The following is a 22247-nucleotide window of genomic DNA, read 5'->3' on the forward strand; positions in this document are numbered from 1 at the left end:
CACTGTCTCTGTATGCAAGCTTTTGCAGGAACAAAGAGTCTTTTAAACCAGTGTTCCCCAACTCCAGTCCTCAGGGACCGCCAACAGGTCATGTTTTCAGGATTTCCTCAGTGTTGCACAGGTGATGTAATTATTGCCGGAGCCTCAGACATTGCCACAGCTGTTCTTGCCATAGGATATCCTGAAAACATGACCTGTTGGTGGTCCCTGAGGACTGGAGTTGGGGACCGCTGTCTTAAACTATGGAGCTGGTGGCGGCTTCTGTCTTGGGTGCAGCTGGTGGCGGCTTCTGTCTTGGGTGCAGCTGGTGGCGGCTTCTGTCTTGGGTGCAGCTGGTGGCGGCTTCTGTCTTGGGTGCAGCTGGTGGCGGCTTCTGTCTTGGGTGCAGCTGGTGGCGGCTTCTGTCTTGGGTGCAGCTGGTGGCGGCTTCTGTCTTGGGTGCAGCTGGTGGCGGCTTCTGTCTTGGGTGCAGCTGGTGGCGGCTTCTGTCTTGGGTGCAGCTGGTGGCGGCTTCTGTCTTGGGTGCAGCTGGTGGCGGCTTCTGTCTTGGGTGCAGCTGGTGGCGGCCTCTGTGTTGGGTGCAGCTGGTGGCGGCCTCTGTGTTGGATGGCGCTGGGGGCGGCCTCTAAAAAGAAAAAGAGAAAAGTGAGTATAGTCCCACGTAGGGCCTCTCGGCCGGTCTGTCCCACGTAGGGCCTCTCGGCCGGTCTGTCCCACGTAGGGCCTCTCGGCCGGTCTGTCCCACGTAGGGCCTCTCGGCCGGTCTGTCCCACGTAGGGCCTCTCGGCCGGTCTGTCCCACGTAGGGCCTCTCGGCCGGTCTGTCCCACGTAGGGCCTCTCGGCCGGTCTGTCCCACGTAGGGCCTCTCGGCCGGTCTGTCCCACGTAGGGCCTCTCGGCCGGTCTGTCCCACGTAGGGCCTCTCGGCCGGTCTGTCCCACGTAGGGCCTCTCGGCCGGTCTGTCCCACGTAGGGCCTCTCGGCCGGTCTGTCCCACGTAGGGCCTCTCGGCCGGTCTGTCCCACGTAGGGCCTCTCGGCCGGTCTGTCCCACGTAGGGCCTCTCGGCCGGTCTGTCCCACGTAGGGCCTCTCGGCCGGTCTGTCCCACGTAGGGCCTCTCGGCCGGTCTGTCCCACGTAGGGCCTCTCGGCCGGTCTGTCCCACGTAGGGCCTCTCGGCCGGTCTGTCCCACGTAGGGCCTCTCGGCCGGTCTGTCCCACGTAGGGCCTCTCGGCCGGTCTGTCCCACGTAGGGCCTCTCGGCCGGTCTGTCCCACGTAGGGCCTCTCGGCCGGTCTGTCCCACGTAGGGCCTCTCGGCCGGTCTGTCCCACGTAGGGCCTCTCGGCCGGTCTGTCCCACGTAGGGCCTCTCGGCCGGTCTGTCCCACGTAGGGCCTCTCGGCCGGTCTGTCCCACGTAGGGCCTCTCGGCCGGTCTGTCCCACGTAGGGCCTCTCGGCCGGTCTGTCCCACGTAGGGCCTCTCGGCCGGTCTGTCCCACGTAGGGCCTCTCGGCCGGTCTGTCCCACGTAGGGCCTCTCGGCCGGTCTGTCCCACGTAGGGCCTCTCGGCCGGTCTGTCCCACGTAGGGCCTCTCGGCCGGTCTGTCCCACGTAGGGCCTCTCGGCCGGTCTGTCCCACGTAGGGCCTCTCGGCCGGTCTGTCCCACGTAGGGCCTCTCGGCCGGTCTGTCCCACGTAGGGCCTCTCGGCCGGTCTGTCCCACGTAGGGCCTCTCGGCCGGTCTGTCCCACGTAGGGCCTCTCGGCCGGTCTGTCCCACGTAGGGCCTCTCGGCCGGTCTGTCCCACGTAGGGCCTCTCGGCCGGTCTGTCCCACGTAGGGCCTCTCGGCCGGTCTGTCCCACGTAGGGCCTCTCGGCCGGTCTGTCCCACGTAGGGCCTCTCGGCCGGTCTGTCCCACGTAGGGCCTCTCGGCCGGTCTGTCCCACGTAGGGCCTCTCGGCCGGTCTGTCCCACGTAGGGCCTCTCGGCCGGTCTGTCCCACGTAGGGCCTCTCGGCCGGTCTGTCCCACGTAGGGCCTCTCGGCCGGTCTGTCCCACGTAGGGCCTCTCGGCCGGTCTGTCCCACGTAGGGCCTCTCGGCCGGTCTGTCCCACGTAGGGCCTCTCGGCCGGTCTGTCCCACGTAGGGCCTCTCGGCCGGTCTGTCCCACGTAGGGCCTCTCGGCCGGTCTGTCCCACGTAGGGCCTCTCGGCCGGTCTGTCCCACGTAGGGCCTCTCGGCCGGTCTGTCCCACGTAGGGCCTCTCGGCCGGTCTGTCCCACGTAGGGCCTCTCGGCCGGTCTGTCCCACGTAGGGCCTCTCGGCCGGTCTGTCCCACGTAGGGCCTCTCGGCCGGTCTGTCCCACGTAGGGCCTCTCGGCCGGTCTGTCCCACGTAGGGCCTCTCGGCCGGTCTGTCCCACGTAGGGCCTCTCGGCCGGTCTGTCCCACGTAGGGCCTCTCGGCCGGTCTGTCCCACGTAGGGCCTCTCGGCCGGTCTGTCCCACGTAGGGCCTCTCGGCCGGTCTGTCCCACGTAGGGCCTCTCGGCCGGTCTGTCCCACGTAGGGCCTCTCGGCCGGTCTGTCCCACGTAGGGCCTCTCGGCCGGTCTGTCCCACGTAGGGCCTCTCGGCCGGTCTGTCCCACGTAGGGCCTCTCGGCCGGTCTGTCCCACGTAGGGCCTCTCGGCCGGTCTGTCCCACGTAGGGCCTCTCGGCCGGTCTGTCCCACGTAGGGCCTCTCGGCCGGTCTGTCCCACGTAGGGCCTCTCGGCCGGTCTGTCCCACGTAGGGCCTCTCGGCCGGTCTGTCCCACGTAGGGCCTCTCGGCCGGTCTGTCCCACGTAGGGCCTCTCGGCCGGTCTGTCCCACGTAGGGCCTCTCGGCCGGTCTGTCCCACGTAGGGCCTCTCGGCCGGTCTGTCCCACGTAGGGCCTCTCGGCCGGTCTGTCCCACGTAGGGCCTCTCGGCCGGTCTGTCCCACGTAGGGCCTCTCGGCCGGTCTGTCCCACGTAGGGCCTCTCGGCCGGTCTGTCCCACGTAGGGCCTCTCGGCCGGTCTGTCCCACGTAGGGCCTCTCGGCCGGTCTGTCCCACGTAGGGCCTCTCGGCCGGTCTGTCCCACGTAGGGCCTCTCGGCCGGTCTGTCCCACGTAGGGCCTCTCGGCCGGTCTGTCCCACGTAGGGCCTCTCGGCCGGTCTGTCCCACGTAGGGCCTCTCGGCCGGTCTGTCCCACGTAGGGCCTCTCGGCCGGTCTGTCCCACGTAGGGCCTCTCGGCCGGTCTGTCCCACGTAGGGCCTCTCGGCCGGTCTGTCCCACGTAGGGCCTCTCGGCCGGTCTGTCCCACGTAGGGCCTCTCGGCCGGTCTGTCCCACGTAGGGCCTCTCGGCCGGTCTGTCCCACGTAGGGCCTCTCGGCCGGTCTGTCCCACGTAGGGCCTCTCGGCCGGTCTGTCCCACGTAGGGCCTCTCGGCCGGTCTGTCCCACGTAGGGCCTCTCGGCCGGTCTGTCCCACGTAGGGCCTCTCGGCCGGTCTGTCCCACGTAGGGCCTCTCGGCCGGTCTGTCCCACGTAGGGCCTCTCGGCCGGTCTGTCCCACGTAGGGCCTCTCGGCCGGTCTGTCCCACGTAGGGCCTCTCGGCCGGTCTGTCCCACGTAGGGCCTCTCGGCCGGTCTGTCCCACGTAGGGCCTCTCGGCCGGTCTGTCCCACGTAGGGCCTCTCGGCCGGTCTGTCCCACGTAGGGCCTCTCGGCCGGTCTGTCCCACGTAGGGCCTCTCGGCCGGTCTGTCCCACGTAGGGCCTCTCGGCCGGTCTGTCCCACGTAGGGCCTCTCGGCCGGTCTGTCCCACGTAGGGCCTCTCGGCCGGTCTGTCCCACGTAGGGCCTCTCGGCCGGTCTGTCCCACGTAGGGCCTCTCGGCCGGTCTGTCCCACGTAGGGCCTCTCGGCCGGTCTGTCCCACGTAGGGCCTCTCGGCCGGTCTGTCCCACGTAGGGCCTCTCGGCCGGTCTGTCCCACGTAGGGCCTCTCGGCCGGTCTGTCCCACGTAGGGCCTCTCGGCCGGTCTGTCCCACGTAGGGCCTCTCGGCCGGTCTGTCCCACGTAGGGCCTCTCGGCCGGTCTGTCCCACGTAGGGCCTCTCGGCCGGTCTGTCCCACGTAGGGCCTCTCGGCCGGTCTGTCCCACGTAGGGCCTCTCGGCCGGTCTGTCCCACGTAGGGCCTCTCGGCCGGTCTGTCCCACGTAGGGCCTCTCGGCCGGTCTGTCCCACGTAGGGCCTCTCGGCCGGTCTGTCCCACGTAGGGCCTCTCGGCCGGTCTGTCCCACGTAGGGCCTCTCGGCCGGTCTGTCCCACGTAGGGCCTCTCGGCCGGTCTGTCCCACGTAGGGCCTCTCGGCCGGTCTGTCCCACGTAGGGCCTCTCTTTATGGAAAGATAAGTGGGTATTTTAGTTGTTTTTTGAAACAAATGAACGGCTTGTTCTGTATAGAGCAGGTGAGTGTACCATTTTCTTCAGATAGTGAGGTAATGGCATGCTTCTCTGATTCCTCTTGGTTAACATCAACATTGTATGAAGTAAGTTTACGTCATGGCAGCATGCTACTTAATGCACCAGGACATAAACTTATATCATGCGTTGCAACACCTGAGAACAATTAACATTAATCTTTGCTTTTAACCCCCTATAAGCCACTATCTATTTAGATCACGGTATGAATAGGGTTTACAGAGGGTGGGCGCTCTATTCGTGACATTATTGGCCCCCCGCAATGTAATTGCAGCCGGGTGATGAGTTGCTATGGCAACAGCATGCCAGATACTGGTGTCCCGTCTTGCCATTGCCTATGATCGCTATTACAATCAATAAGGCATTGCGTTACGGAAGTCCTACAATGCCTTTTAATAGCGATTATTCGCATTATGATTCAAATCCCCTACAGGAAAATGAAGGGGGAAAAAAATGAAACGTTTAACCCCTTGAGTGGCACGCCCGGAAATTTTCCGGGACGAGCTCCACTGCTCATAGTGACAGCCCGGAAATCTTCCGGGCTATGTATCACTATGGAAGCTGCAGAGCACAATGCCACAAGCTGTGACACTGTGCTCTGCCTGCACAGACCCACAAAGAAGAAAGCAAGGGCTTTGAAAAACCAGCAGAAGATATTGCCGGCATATCGGCAATGTCCTGCTTTGTTTACAGGTTGCCATAGAGACCATTGGCTTGTCAGAAGCAAGCCGATGGTCTCTGTGACAGGGAGAGCTTGGTGCTTGGCTATCAGAGGACAGCTAGGTACCAGCTCTTAAAGCAGAGATCAGAGAAAACCTCCGATCTCTGCTGTGTTAACCCTTTACATGCTGCAGTCTATGTGACTGCAGCATGTAAAGGGCTGTCACTACAGCATGTAAAGGGCTGTCACCATCAGACCCCCGGAATGTGATCAGGGGGTCCTGATGGGTCCCTGTGGAAGTCCCCTAAAGGGACAAAAAAAAAAAAGTTAAAAAATTATTCAATGACATCATTGAATGGGTGTGATTGCTAACACACGTGCGCCTTCAGCCAATCACAGCCATTCAATGATGTCATTGAATAGTGTGATTGGCTCAAGCCACGTGTGTTTTAGCCAATCACAGCCATTCAATGCTGTCATTGAATGGCTGTAACTGGCTGACGGCGTGTGTATTAGCTTTCTGGAAGCGGGGATTTCAAGCCCCGCATTCAGAAAGCAATGCTGCGCCGGGGACGAGGAGCGAGCGACATCCTGCCGGAGCGCGACAGAACGCCGGGGGAGGTGAGTAATGATTTTTTTTTTTACCCTTTTTTTTTTTGTATTACCGGCGCATAAGACGACCCCCGACTTCAGAGCAGATTTTTCGGGGTTCAAAAGTCGTCTTATACGCCGGTATATACGGTATTTTCTTTTTGCCTCCCAAAAACGCAATAGAAGTGATTAAAAAAGCAGTACCCCAAAATGGTAACCAATATTAACTACATCTTGTCACGCTAACAGCAAGCCCTCACAGAGCTCCAAACATGACAGAAAAAACGTTATGGGACTTTGCAGCGATGTAGAAATGAAATATTGCGGAAAAGTGGAAAAGCTAAAAAAATAAGAATTTGTTATCGTCATAATTGAACTGACTCTCATAAAAAATGTATTATGCCGCATGATTAATGCTGTAAAAGAAACAATGGCAGAATTGACGTGTTTTCTCTCTTTGCTCTCCAAAAAGTTACGATTTACAAAATATGGTATTTTTTCACTAAACATGGTACTAATAAAAACTACATTTCGCCTTGCAAGTAAAAGAAGCCCTCAAGTCATCAGAGAAATTAAAAAAAATATGAGTTTTGACAAGTGGGCATCCATATGCCCAAAATACGTCATGTCCTTAAGGGGTTAAAGAGAGTGGGGATTGGGTGAATGAGATCCCCCCCTCTCTTGTCACATCCTCTTTCCTCTCCTGTCGGCTGCAGTAGTGGAACCATGTTGGCACATGCGCACTGTGCAAATTCAGAAATGAAAGCTGAAAATTAATGAACGTTGCTTTTTTTTGGTATAGAAAAATAGCACCCAGTTTTTGTCAACTGTTCATGAATTTATGGACGGTTGGCAGCCCTGAATTTGGGTGACTTGACAGGTTTGTTGTAACCGGGCACATTATTCTGCATACCATATGGAATGGACAAGTACATAAAGCGCTTCTTATACATACAGCGCCATAAACTTTAGACAGGAAAGAAATGTTCATTTTGGCAGCTTACCTTATTTGTGGCTGTTTTCTACTTCGGACTTCTTCCATTCAAATACTGTGTAGGTATGTACAATATATTAACAACCTGCAACACTTACATGACGTAATGTCTGTAGTGCTGTGATCCTTTCTACTGTGTCACAGCAATTATATTTATTTATTGTCTAGATATATGTGAGAGGTTTTTAACTTTTCAATATATTTTATTTTAAAAATGTTATTAAACACTTTTTAGTCCCATTAGGGGACTGGAACATGCGATTGCTGACAGAAAACACTGCAATACTTATATATATTACACCTTTTCACTGTTGAGACTTAAAAGGCCTTAATATACACTAGTCCCAGTAGCATTAACTAGGCCTTGGGTTAGGCCGCCTGCAGACGAGCGGGTCGGATCCGGCAGCGAGAAATCTCGCCGCGCGATCCGACCCCAGAGCCTGCAGGGACGAGCGCGTACTCACCCGCGCCTGGCGGCCCCGGCTCTTTGATGTGCCGGCTGCCGCGCAGCCGGCGCATGCGCAGACCGGAGCCGGCGGCCAGGTGAGTGCGTGCCCCGCAGAAAATTAGAACATGCCGCGGTTTGTTTGCCGCGCGAGATTTCGCGCGGCCAAACCGCGGCCGTCTGCATAGGAGTGCGTATTGTAATGCACTCCTATGCAGACTTTCAGCGGCGGAAATCCCGCGGGAAATCCCGCGGCGGGATTTCCGCTCGTCTGCAGGCGGCCTTACCATAGTAACCCATAGCCACCCTACAGTTGTGTTGCTGGGGAGGGATGGAGGGATTCCCTCTAACGGCTTAGATGCCACGTTCATCATTGAGTGTGAAATAAGTTAAGCAGCTGGCATCTGATCCCTGAAGGTGGATGTCTGCTATGTAACACATTGGGCACCCTCCGTGCTTGGAGCGGGCTTGGCTCCCAAACATGTACAACCTTTATTATGAAGGGGTTAATGAAATAACCAGCATTTTAGTTGTGTAATTTCCAGAGATGTAATTTCTACCAATATCTATAATAAAGCCCCAATGACCCGTATGTCATCACTACAAGCGCTTCAGTCATTGAGGAATAACGATCACTACTTACACCTACATATTAGTCTATTGTGGACTGACTGCTCCTTATAGAACCGTTTCCTTAGATAAACATGAAATAGATAAGGGTCCTCAATGAATACCATATAGGCCAAATAACTCAGTAGGAAATCGTTACTTGTGTATCGGCCCATTTGAGGAAAATACAGCAATGTCATATTTCTATATTAAAGGGTTTTCTGGTTCGGTGACGGTTTTCATGTTTCCTCTTTCTGTTCTCTGGATAGGTGATACCTGATAGATCGGTGAGGGTCCGACTGCCGGCATCCCCACCAATCACCACAATGGTAGTGCTGAAGTTGGCAGAATTAATTGAGCGTTGGCTGTACATACACACTGCTGCTCCATTTATTGCAGTAGGACTGCTAAAGGTGGCCATTTGAACGTCTTTAAAGCCATTATTCTGATGATCAATGGGAGGGGGTTCCCAGCAGTAGGACCCCCACTGATCGATCGATTTTCAAAAAATGTCACCGAATTGGAAAACCCTTTTAACTTTATTATTTCAAGTCTCAATGGCTATTCAGTGTGTGTGTATACATATATTATTGTTCTGTATATAATAGTCACACCAATATACTACAAGTAGAATTAGGCCGCCTGCACACGGCCGTGAAGGGCTTCGCCGCGGAATATTCCACGGCGAAGCCCGTCATGGCGCCCCCCAGAGACCCCATACTTATCAGCGAATCTGGTGTTCTGGGTCCCGCATGACGCTTCGGCGTGACGAGCACGCATCGTCATGTGACACGCCGGCCATGTCATATGACGCGCGGCGGCGATGGGCGGAGAGGCGATTTCACGCTATCTTCCGCTGTGCTACAGCGGAAGATAGTGTGAGCGGAAGGCTTCCATTGACTGCAATGGAAGCCGGCCGCGTGTACACCTGCGGCAAATAGAGCATGCCGCGGGTGAGGACGGGAGATTTCACGGTGCGGAATTCCGCACCATGAGCATTGAGCTATTAGGTTCAATAGAACCTAATAGCTGCGGGCAACGCGGTGGATTTTTGCCGCATATTATGTGGCGGAAATCTGTCCGTGGGAAGGAGGCCTAATCGTCCAAATCCTCCTGGAGCATTAGGGTATATCACATGGGACAAGAATGATTTTCGGTGTGGACTTTGCGCAAGGTGAATCAGCAGCATTTACAATATAAGCCATGGGGATGAGAGTTTAGCAAATCTCCCCCGCAGAGTGCAGACGATCTCCCCGAGGGATACGCTGTGGACTTTATATCCGCAGCAGGTTAACTATGTGCTGCAGATTTCACCTTTTTGAATCCAAAGTGTGAAATCTGCGGCAAGTCCACCCAAAATGCAAGACAAAATCTATAACATTAAACTGTGAATTAAATGACTGCTAATCTTTGTGTGACTTGGTTGCTTACGGCTCCAGGTGACCCCCCAGCTGGCGCTCCTTGAGGCTGACGCTGCGGCCGGCACTGGCTTCCCCGCGGACAGCTGCAGATCACTGGTCCTATCAGGTAATAATCCAGTCCTTAATGTCTGTTCCTTCTGTCCTCCAATCCAACGTATTGGGCCCCTAGTTGGGTCTCCGCTGCGCTCTTTGTCTGCCTGGTCTTTGCTACAGGATAGATCTCCTTGGACTATGACTTTCTGTTGCCTCTTCTTTCTTCTTCATCTGCCACTGTCACCATTTCTCCTCTTCTGGCTTCTCCAGCTGTTCCTGGCAAAATCCAATCCAGTAGGGTTAGCTTCTTGTCAGCAGCAGCAACAGTTCTCATCTGGCTTCAAGATGGCGTCTGACTGACCAACTGCCACTTTTTCTTCTGGAAGCTCCGCCCACTTCAAGCTCCGCCCACTTCACTGCACTACACAGAGGATAACTGTTATGTCTTGTCTCACAAGAGCTAAATTAAAGGGCCCATGTTGCTCCATTACAATATATATATATATATGAATGTAAATGATGATAGTGCAAGGACTGATTATCACTGGTTAAGCTTGTACAATGCATGTATGTTATAAAACAGTATGTTTTATTTCTGGGTTTTCAGTGTTTTTTTCCTTGCATCTCATAAGTTAAAAACTCCCCACAGTGAGATCTCAGCTTTAGGGCTCATTCATACGGGCGCATGCTATTTTGGTCTGTGTGTAATTTGTGCTTTTTTTCACTTGTGCAAAAAAAAGGCCCAACTGATGTCCGCTCTTCTTCACACGGTCTTCTGGCATAAATGCAGTGAATATGCATTTGACAGCCGTAGGATAGTTTTTTTATGCATCTATAGATTTGAATGTGCAATTTTGGTGTGTAAATATGGAATAAAATAAGACATGCTGAAAAACACCGCACACATGAATACACCAATGCAAATCAATGGTGTTGTAGGTTGTCCGTATTATGTCCATTAAATATATGAGGTTTCAAGCTGGGTTTACACATTCTGGTTAAAAAAACGTAACCGCTGCGCAGTTGTTTGGGGTTTTCAATTGATAGTTAATGACTGTGTGATTTAGTAAATAAATTACTGTAATATCGGGAAGAGGTGGGGCGTTAACCACCGACATGGAGAAACATCTCTGAGAGGAGTTCCCAAATTCAATATCCTGGCCTTCTGTTGGCATCCGCTGCCTCTTATCATCCAGTACTTACTGTTGCTGCCCTGGATCAGCCTCGCCCTCGATCTGTGGTGGAGCTTCAAGGACCAGCTGCCCATATCTCGCACTGCGGTCCAATACGGCTTAGCCACATGTCAGCTAAATGACTGTGTATATGTGTATATACATATATATATTATCTATCTATATATAGATGCATATATAGCGATATAGTTAGTTATCTGCGGCAAAAAAAAAAAAATGCATACCGTACGTTTAACTTCTTAGGCCAAGTCGATGATTATTATCATCCAAGCAGTTATTTTCCTGTTACTATAGCAATTATACTCTTGTATATAGGAGACAGTATTCTAGTAGTTATATTATTGTATATAGGAGACAATATTCTTGTAGTTATATTCTTTTACATAGGAGACAGCATTATAGTAGTTATATTCCTGTACATAGATGGCAGTGTTCTAGTAATTCTATCTTTGTACATAGTAGACCATATTCTAGTAGCTGCATTCTTCTACATAGGGGACAATATTCTAGTAGTTATATTCTTGTACATAGAGAACAGTATCCTAGTAGTTATATCCTTTTACATAGGAGACAGTATTATAGTAGTTATATTCTTGTACATAGGAGACAGTATCCTAGTAGTTATAGTCTTGTGCATAAGAGACAGTATACTAGTAAATATATTCCTGCTAATAGGTGAAAGTATAGTAGTAGTTATATTCTTGTACATAGCGGGCAGTATTATATTAGTTATATTCTTGTATGTAACAGACAGTATTCTAGTAGTTATATTCTTGTACTTAGGAGACAGTATTCTAGTAGTTATATTCTTGTACATAGGGGACAGTATTCTAGTAGTTATATTCTTGTACACAGGGGGGGAACAGTATTCTAGTAGTAATATTCTTGTACATAGGAGACATTAGTAAAGTAGTTATATTTTTGTACATAAGGGGCAGTTCTATAGTAGTTATATTCTTCTACGTAGTTATATTTTAGTAGTTATATTCTTGTACATAGGGGGCAGTATTATATTAGTTATATTCTTGTATGTAACAGACAGTATTCTAGTAGTTATATTACTTTATATAGGGGGCAGTATTCTAGTAATAAAATCTTTGTACATAGTAGTCCGTATTCTAGTACTTATATTCTTGTACATGAGACAGTATTATAGTAGTTGCATTCTTGTACATACGGGGCAGTACTGTAACAGTTATATTCTTGTACATAGGGGACAGTATTATAGTAGTTATATTCCTGTACTTAGTGGGCAGTACTATAGTAGTTAGATTCTTGGGTACTGGTGTATCTTGTCTCCACCACGAAAATGGGTGTAGACCAGGGATTGTGCTGTGGAAGGTATAGGGAACACCTACAGCTGCTGATTGGCTTGGCTCCTGTCTCTGCTGTGCTATGCCTCCTTTTCAGCTTCAAGCAGCTTCACCACTGGGCTCCTTGCAATGCCCCCAGCTGTGACATCATGGGATGGCTTCGCCTGTGTTCAGTGGGAGCAGCATCAGCACCGTAGAGGGGAAGGGGTATGGAGTGGCGTAATAAATACCTTATTTGACAGCAGCACTCCACAATGCCCCTGAAATAAAGGGGGTGCGAGATAACTGACCACTGTATGCAGGCAGTCAGCTGTGAGGTAACCACTGCTTGGTATCTGTCAGCTGTGAGATAACTGGCCACTGTATGCAGGCAGTCAGCTGTGAGGTAACCACTGTATGCAGACTGTCGGCTGTGGGGTAACTGGAGGATGAGGCTGTGATGACCGGAGGAACAGAGATGGTTATTAATGGTTACCGGGACGCTGGTGTTTCCTCAGTGTAACTGGTCAGGTGGTTGTTAGACATCCTTGGGGCCCCTCACTACCTCGGTGTAACTAGTGAGGTGGTTGTTAGACATCCTTGGGGCGCCTCACTACCTCGGTGTAACTAGTTAGGTGGTGGTTAGACATCCTTGGGGCGCCTCACTACCTCGGTGTAACTAGTTAGGTGGTTAGACATCCTTGGGACGCCTCACTACCTCGGTGTAACTAGTTAGGTGGTGGTTAGACATCCTTGGGGCCCCTCACTACCTCGGTGTAACTAGTGAGGTGGTTGTTAGACATCCTTGGGGCGCCTCACTACCTCGGTGTAACTAGTTAGGTGGTTTATAGACATCCTTGGGGCGCCTCACTACCTCGGTGTAACTAGTTAGGTGGTTGTTAGACATCCTTGGGGCGCCTCACTACCTCGGTGTGACTAGTTAGGTGGCTGTTAGACATCCTTGGGGCGCCTCACTACCTGGATGTGTGTTTACATTTATGGGATCGAGGTAATGGAGAGCTGTGGGTACTGCCATGAGGGCTCATATTGTGCCGCTCTCATCCATTTATGGTTGTTTTAGTCAGAAATCAGTACAAATTCCTTGCATCCAGGAAATACAGTTTCCTGCAATAGGGCAAGACTCCAGTGAGCCTCTCATATTGGAAGTAGGCCCGGCTCAATAAAGAAGGATCCCGGTACGGCTTATATGTGCATGAGTTAAAGGGACCCGGCTGTGAAGGGGTTAATAAGTTAATTTCAGCTGTTTATGATCCTGAGGTAGTTAAATTGCTAATCACATAGATGAGGGCAGAGTTGCCGGTCATTTTGATACCCCCCTTTTTTCAATTTGAGGTTGTCCCCTTTAAGGGTGATACCACAGAAGGAGTCTATCTCCTCTCAGTGATTTATCATCTATCTTACCCCAAGCAGTCTTCTCTGAATGCTGAGGCGCTCCTGAGCTGCTGGCATTAAGATATGCATCATGTGACTACATTGGCTTTGATATGGCACTTCGGTCATGTGATGCAGTATTCGGATAACTTCTTATTGGTTGGGGTTTTAATCCTTTGGTTTCCGGTTTGGCGTTACCGATGGGATCTAAGGCATCCTACTATTATTTAGGACTATCCTTATTTTTAGAGTAGGTGGGAGGAAGGAATCTCCGGATGTTGGTGTAATACACTATTTAGATGATTGTTGTTTATGGGGCATCAGGGTAATGAGGGGTGCACAAGTTTTAGAGGGCATGTGGTCAGGATGGAGGATTTTGGGGGTGCTGCTGGCGAACGGAAAAAATCCCATGGCCATGTACTCGGTTGGAATTTTTAGGTATTCAATTGATAGCATTGTGATGGTTGTTCTAATTGCCAATGTCAGGGGTGTATAGTTTATGGGTTTAATTAGTCAGACATTACGTATGAAGGACGATTACATGGAGGGAGTTGCAGCCATTAGCAGGTCGGTCCTGTTTGGCTTCACAGGTGATTATTATTGGTCCAGGTATTCCCGCAAGTTATGTGTGGTGATGTGCGACTGGAAGGCCCATACATCGCATGCGCAGATATCAAGGGAGCTAAAGCAGGATCTAGTGGTATGGTTGGTATCTGTGACTTTAATGGTCAGTCAGCTTGGTGATGGGAGTTTGTGGAAGCGGAGGAGTTATCATTAGTGGATAATGGTTATGGAGTGATTGTTGGTAAGAGCCGGTCGGCAGGAGTTAGTTCGTATACTAATCAGATTATGTCTAACATATAACCTCTTATTGAGGGTTAGAGATGGTCAGTGTGAGATTAATGCGGCTGCTATTTCATAGTCTTGTTTGCTGATGCAGCAATTCAGGGAAGAAGAGTCCAACATTTAGGATGCAGCTCATATAGCTCAGTTTGGAAGGTATTGTTGGGTATGGCTTTCTTTCAAAGATGGTATAATGTGGTACCTATTAATTCTGTTTTTCAGGTAGAGCGATTGATCAGGGGCTGTAGGGCAGTAGCGTATGCCGCTGATCAGGGGCTGCAAGGCAGTAGTGTACGCCACTGATCAGGGGCTGTAAGGCAGTAGTGTACGCCGCTGATCAGGGGCTGTAAGGCAGTAGTGTACGCCGCTGATCAGGGGCTGTAAGGCAGTAGTGTACGCCGCTGATCAGGGGCTGTAAGGCAGTAGTGTACGCCGCTGATCAGGGGCTGTAAGGCAGTAGTGTACGCGCTGATCAGGGGCTGTAAGGCAGAAGTGTACGCTCCTGATCAGCGGCTGTAAGGCAGTAGTGTACGCCGCTGATCAGGGGCTGTTAAGGCAGGGCAGTAGTGTACGCCGCTGATCAGGGGCTGTAAGGCAGTAGTGTACGCCGCTCATCAGGGGCTGTAAGGCAGTAGTGTACGCCGCTGATCAGGGGCTGTAAGGCAGTAGTGTATGCCGCTCATCAGGGGCTGTAAGGCAGTAGTGTACGCCGCTGATCAGGGGTTGTAAGGCAGTAGTGTACGCCGCTGATCAGGGGCTGTAAGGCAGTAGTGTATGCCGCTCATCAGGGGTTGTAAGGCAGTAGTGTACGCCGCTGATCAGGGGCTGTAAGGCAGTAGTGTACGCCGCTGATCAGGGGTTGTAAGGCAGTAGTGTACGCCGCTGATCAGGGGTTGTAAGGCAGTAGTGTACGCCGCTGATCAGGGGCTGTAAGGCAGTAGTGTACGCCGCTGATCAGGGGCTGTAAGGCAGTAGTGTATGCCGCTGATCAACGCTCTGCTATCACATTTAGCTTACTAGGGAAGTTGGTAAAAGTTGCAGTTAATAAAAATTAAAAAAAACTCAATGTAAATGGTGTCCACGCAGCTATACATGGCAAAAGTAAGATCTTATGGAGCAATTAGTAGAAGACCCTGTATTGTTTTCGGGAAGACGGGGATGATGGAGAATCATTATCTTTTAATCTTTAGCTTTTAATGTATAATGGTGCTTAAAAACTGTTTACAGGTGCGGTTTTATTGAAGAAAAAGGTAGACAGATGGGGTTCATCTCGGTGTAAGTTGTACATGTGCCTGAATAATATGGTGTACTAATTCTTCTTTCATTCTAGGAATTAAGAAAAGTATTGTGTGGATTGTTGGACACTCCTTTGTGTACTGGGCTTGGAGAAGGGCGGCGGATCACTGCTATTCCGAAAATTTGGGATTGTACAGATCACAGTTTGCGGTAATAGATGTATGAGGTGGAGTGGATTAATGGCTGAACTGATCTATAAAGAGTCACATGGGCTTAGAAAGTCACGTGGGCCCTGTCCAGATGTTTTAATTTTACACTTAGGGGGTTAATGACATAGAAGAGAACACATTGATGTGGCATGGGACATTGAAAGGGAGATGTGGAGCATTGAAACTAGGTTCCGGATACAGTGATAGTTTTTTTTTTTTCCAGATTTTGTACCTCGATTATTATGGTCATTGCCGAGGTCTGTATATAGCGAGAGAATTTGGAGAAGGGTAACCCGATGGTAGAGAGCTCATGCCAGGAGTGGATTTTTTTTCTTTTATATATACTGATTTGGAAGGTTTTGGTCTAGGCTTCCATAGGAATGATCTAGTATACTTGTCAGAGATTGAGTTGGATATTTTTAACATGGATTTGTGTAGATGACTGAGGAGGCTGCGGGTGTTGAGGGGGCCATGTCATTAGTGGATGCCATGGCCTGGTGGGGGATTGTCGCCCGCATTAGGCGGGTGGGCAGGTAAACTTGGGGAGAGTTTGGTGGTGGTAAACTCGTGTCTGTAAGACAGAGTTTACATGAACTGTTATGGTTATTGATTCGTTAATAAACTTGGGTCTGTAAAACAGAGTTTACAGCAAGTAACTCTCCCTCCCCCCCCCCCCCCCCCCCCCCCCTGCTCCCCGCTGCGACTCACCTGTCAGCTGCGGCGGCTCCCGAATCTTCAGGGACGAGCAGGGAGATACTCGGCTAAAGCACATTACTCGAGCGAGTAGTGCTTTAGCGAGTATACTCGCTCATCCCTAGTTAGCATACATCACACAAAATATTAGATGCCACAGTGGGAAAGTGCAAGGACTGTGTGTATGGCGTAATAACCAGATCACAGTAACCAGTAAACAATATGAAGTAATATGAAGAAAGTTAAGGCTGGGTTCACACAGGGCGGATTTGTTGCAGTTTTGATGAGCTTTTACCGTAGCAGTTTTGATGAGCTTTTACCGTAGCAGTTTTGCCGCAGAAGAACTGCTTCTGCGTCAAAACCGCTTCAAAGGTTAATTTTGGCTCACGGATTTTCTCGCGGAAAAATCCGCAAGCAGTTTTTTCCGCAGCGTTTTTGCTTTTTGCCGCGGATTTTGCTGCGTCCATAGAGGTCAATGGACAAAAAAGCGCTGCGGAAAAGACAGAAGAATGGACGTGCTGCATCTTTGAAAACCACACCGCAGTTGCATTTCCGCACTGCGGCTGTGCGGAAAAAATCCATCCTGTGAGAACAGCTTTTTGCCAAAACTCATTTGTGCTGCATTGCACTACAAACGCAGCGGTTTTGCCGCAGTGTGGATATGCAACGGCAATCCGCGGTAAAACCACAGCAAATCTGCCCTATGTGAACCCAGCCTAATACTTAAAGGGGATCCCCTTACTGCTGGACTTCCTAGCTTAAAAGTGGATCTTTCATGACTTCTATGCTTACCCTATCTCAGGTCAGTATAGGAAAGAGTGGGAGATCCTGAACTCGGGGAAATCTAGAGTTCTATGGTTTTGTTCAATTTTTTTTCTAAGCCATTGCTTAAATGCTGGCAGGACTTGTATAGAGAGCCTGTGAGTGCTGCTTTCCCTGCCCACACACAGTGATTGATTGCTCTTCTTGTATAAGGCCCCATTTACAGGCAACGATTATCACTAAATATTTGATCAAACAATGTCTTTTGAGGGATAACTGTTGTGTGTAAATGCTACCATTGTTTGCTTTTCTGCCGAACAATGATTTTTAGTTGAGCTTAAAATCCATCGTTCGCCGGATAGCTGATAGCAGGGACTGCACGCTGTGATTCTACCTGGGACCACTGTTAACATTGTGTTCAGCTGCAGTGCTGCAGGAAAACATAGGGGCTGTATGCAGAGAACAGACCACCTGTTGTTCTCTATATACAGCTCAGGGAGGCTCATTTACATGCAAACGAAGGTAATAAGTGCCCATTAGCAGCTTATGTAAAATGATCGCTTAAAACTGTCAATCATCCTATCTTTTGAATGAATTTTGAGCGATCATATTTGCGTGTAAATGGGGCTTAAGTCTGTATATAGCCATTTCTGTCAGTCACCCTGCATGGGCAGTTGAAGTAGAATTCTCAACCTCTCATTGAGTCTTGACAGTATCTCAAAATTGTTTTACATAAAAATACTGAATCCGATCATAAACTGTAAATCTCTATAAGCTCAGCCTTTCCCCCTCTGTCTTATTCTGCCCTTATATTTAAAGCCCTTCCCTGAAAAACATTTCAGGGGTGATGGCAGCAGGATCCTCCACCGCAGCTGTCATGTGTGACAGCTGCGGTAGGGAATCCTTTATTCTCCGCAGGGATTCAGAATTCCCCTGCTGCATCTGTCACAGCAGCAGATGTGTTCTGCATCTGCGTGGGACAAGGCAGCGGCAGAGAGGTAAATTTTTTTTTTTTTTTTACACTAATATTTTTGTTTTTCAGGGAAGGGCTTATATGTAAAGCCCTTCCCTGAAAAACATTTCAGGGGTGCCGGTAGACTATTGTTTTCAATGGAGCCGCCGGCAGCAACCGCGGCTCCATTGAAATCAAGTCAGGCAGCTACTGAGCATCGATCACCCTGAAAAATGCTCGGGTCTCTCATTGACTTCAATGGTGTTCGTTACTCGAAACGAGCTCTTGAGCGTTACAAAAAGCTCGGTTTGAGTAACGAGCACCCGAGCATTTTGGTGCTCGCTCATCTCTAATCGTATCCATGAGGGGAGATGAAATTGCATAACTAAAGTCCCCTGGTTTGTCCCACAATAGGATCTTTATCTGCGGACCTTACCCCGGCTTCGGAACATGCGCCCATCAGCAAAATAGCAGACACATGTGCAAAAGTCGAGGATTGCCCAGAAAATGAAAAAGCTTCCTGTTCCTGGCTACCGAAGGTAGCTGAGAGCTTGGAGATGTCACGGGGGGGGGGGGCTGCAGTAAATGGTCCCTGGTCAATGGATAATGGCGATCACATAAAAATATTTTAAAAAGTTGAAGTTTCATCTTCCCTCACCAATGCGATCGGTGAGAGAAAATGAAACTTTTTACCGGAGGCCCGCATATTTGAACCCCAACGTAATCCTTCTCCATGGACCTTCCTGGCTTCTGCGCATGCGACCGCCAGCAAAATGCCAGACACATTCGCTAGAGCCAGGGAGCCCGGGAAATTTAAAATCTCCTTGCTCCCGGCAATCAAAGGTCATCGAGAGCCTGGAGCAGTGACCAGGGGCCTCGTTGAGCGGTCCCCGGTCACCTGATAAAAAAGGAAGCGATCTACCTCAGGCCAGTCTTATACGACTGGATAGAAATTTCCGACTCCACATGCGTCTGATTTGCGGTAATACGCGGATGAATCAAATCAATGGATTACGCAATTCTCCACAGACTAGAGGGTCGGAATTACGTAATCCACTCGCAGAAAACAGAACGCTGCATGTTCTATTTTATCACGGATATCCGTGACATAGAGTCCATTGTGCTCCATGGTCACGTATAAACCCACAACTCATACGCAGTTATATTATGTACGGGCTGCGGGTACCCGTGTCATTCCTAAGCGACAGCGCAGGAAATACAAACAAAAAATGGTGTATTACACATGGCTGCCTGTGTAAGTATGCAGTTATGCGCAGTACATTACACGGCCATATGTAGCGCCACAGCCAGGCACACAGCTGGGATCCGCTGCGGGCCTTCACAAGCGGATTCTACATACAGCCGTGTGAGCCTGGCGTTATTCAGACCGCTACCAGTAATACGTAATTTACAAGAAGCCCTGGCAACTCTCACCTTCCTGCAGTTCCAGGAGCAGCTTGTTCAGCGCCTTCTGTGTGAGACCGCCGCACCTCACCAAGATTACAAAGCCTCACAGACCACCACTTTCTACACCCCATCCCTGCCGCTGAGGTCAAGAAATACCCCCCAAAAAAGCATGGGAGGAGGAGGGATACCTCATGTTTAAATGCCCCATGTGCCCATCCCCAGCAGCCTCTGTAATTACCCTTGTCTTCGGACACGCCACACAGTTTACATTATTACTTTTGTCTAAGATTTTACAATGGCGCCATCTGCTGGCTAGAGCCAGTACTGCGATGTGTGACATGCTGGAGAGGCCCCCCGACAACAGAGCAGCCAGTAATATACAGTAAGAATACCCTGCCGGACATCTTCTGACATCGAAGCTGTACAGGCTTCAATCAGAATGTCTTCAGATGTCAGACAGTGGGTTGGAAAGCGTTAAGCATCTTTAATTCTACAGCTTCAAAATGTTCAATAAAAAATTAAATTTGAAAAAAAATCTGATCTTGATATTTTTTCACTGTTTGGGTTAGTGTGCTAAGCAGCCCTGGTGTTTCTCTACTCTACCTTGGATTTCAGGTAGGAGGATATATGGCACCAATTTTAGCCTTTGTGTTGTAGATGTCCAGTCTGTCATCTAGTGGTCCCGACACGATAAGGAAATCTATGCATAGACTCTGCATCTCCTCCTATCAACCTCTCCCGATTATTTGTGAGACTCATACTCCACCACAGGAGGATTTTTTTCAACCTCTGAGGCAAATCATTTATTTGGCCTAGTTTAAATCTAACTTTAAAGTTAAAAGATTCAAGCCTAAGCAATTCAATCTGCGGCCCAGAACTTGAGCCATAAAGTCCAGAGGGAGGTTCCCGACACTGCTGCGGTGCGGGCCAATAATCTTGCTGTATCCGCTTCGCAGATAAATTTTCCTGCCTAGCCTATCTCCTGCACAATGTCTAATTCTTCTGGCGAAGAGACAAAAGACTGCTGCAATGTAGTTGCTTGGCAGATTTGCTGGTGGCCCTATCGAACCAGGTAAAGACAAAAACAGGTTGTAGTGCCGAACCCTCTGCCCCAAAGGAAACTTTGGCTAGGGATTCAAAATTTTTGGCTCCTGCCTCCCTAAAGAACGAGGCATCAGCCATAGGCACTACTGGTAAAGACGAAATGATACAAGATATCTAAATGCTTTTGTTTGGTGAAGTGTTTGCTGGGAAGGTTTCATTCCCTAGCTAAAAGGTCCTCAAATTCTGTATGGGAAGGGAAGACCTTTGGGCGTCTGAAGGTAAAGGTTTTCTCAGATGAAGTAGGTGTCAGACCCTTCAGGTGAAGGTTCACTTTCACTGCAAGTATTAGGCTACCAACCAGAGAGGAGAGTTTAGAGACCTGTTCCTCATTCAAGTCCAAATCCAAGTGAGACTCAGATAGTTCGGCTTTAACGCGATGGCGATGTAGGGGTGCTTGAAGATTGCTTTGAACTAGTAGGCCTAACCTACTTCCAGGACCTACCACCGGAAAGGTACGCATGGGGAAATAGTCATTGTTTGTTACACACTGTGGCAGTAGACAGTGCGGTCCAGCCTGTGTATAATAGCATTGGACGTCAGAATTGATGGCAGCGTTTGAAGGGTTAACAAACCCCGATGAGCAGCACTGCTTCTCAAGGCTATTGTGGGCGGGTATCGGCTGTAAAAAATAGCTGACACCTGCATGGTATAGTGTGATAGACATGATAATTATTTAGTATAAAATGTCTATCAATATTTGTATATAACCCAAATGTATTTTGCTATTGTAATGACTTTCAGCTCTGAGGAGTTCAAAGGACACACACAATCTAATCATGATATTTGCTCTAAATACATCGAAGTTGCTCAACCAGTTTCTAAGAAGTTAAGGGCTACAGTGTTATGTGTATATACTGTGTGTTTACCTAGGCCCCTTCCACTCTTCAAACACAAGCTAGTTAAACACATCATTTGTCAACTACACAGAATTCCTTAAGGCTGTCTGCATGCTAAAGAATACAAAGTCCATACCTTGGCGGACGTGAGGACGGGAGGGTAGGGAGGCGGGAGACTCTGTATAATCTAGCGAATAAGAATATATATATGTTAGTGATGTAATCTGTTAAACGCCCATAAAGGGCAGGTGTTATCCTTTTCAATAAAAAGGCCTGTCTGGACGTCTTTGCCAGGAGAGCCATTTTTAACATGAGATTCATACCTTATGTTTGACTTGGTCAGTGTGCGCATACTGCTTCCACACAATTAGGAAAGCGACAAAATACCCCAAAGCCTGCTGGAGAAATCATATTCCAGAACAATAGAGCGGGATCGACCCGTGATCACCCTCCATTACACACCTTGAACCTCCAGGATGTAACTATATGCCCTGCAGTGGTATGGGGTTAATGGTTATAGCGCACATTCTGATGCATGGAATGCATTAGTTACATCATCCTGCAATACTAAAGAGGAGCGGTTGTGTATAGAGTGTACTTCATTTGTGAATTTACAATGAAGGCCTATATACTGGACACAAATATGAATCCTTCCACACAAGAGAGAAGAACCCAACAACAAAGCAGGACTGATAGAAGAAATGAATGACAAGTCATGTAATGAGATATCAAATACATTGTCTCAGGTCTTTAGAATGTTATGTACAGAATATACAGACGGGGGGGGGGGGGCACAGTTATTCAGGATGTGTGTATGGGGGCGCTGAAGAGTCAGTTCCACTCATTGCGATACTGTTCTTGTCACTGAGGGCTCTGGTCACGGTGCTGGCAAGGGAATGCAGAACTTTTCTGGACAACCTCATTCTACCGTCGGTCGGATCACGGCCAAATTATTTCACTGGTTAGATAAGGAACAGACCGTTATCATTTCACACTGTTACCTGCAAGGAAACAAAAACCGGGCAGGTCATGATTTGTATTCGCTCTACTTATAGTAAATCTCCA

This window comes from Eleutherodactylus coqui, chromosome 6, assembly GCF_035609145.1.
Source record: "Eleutherodactylus coqui strain aEleCoq1 chromosome 6, aEleCoq1.hap1, whole genome shotgun sequence".
NCBI classification, from domain to species: Eukaryota; Metazoa; Chordata; class Amphibia; order Anura; family Eleutherodactylidae; genus Eleutherodactylus; species Eleutherodactylus coqui.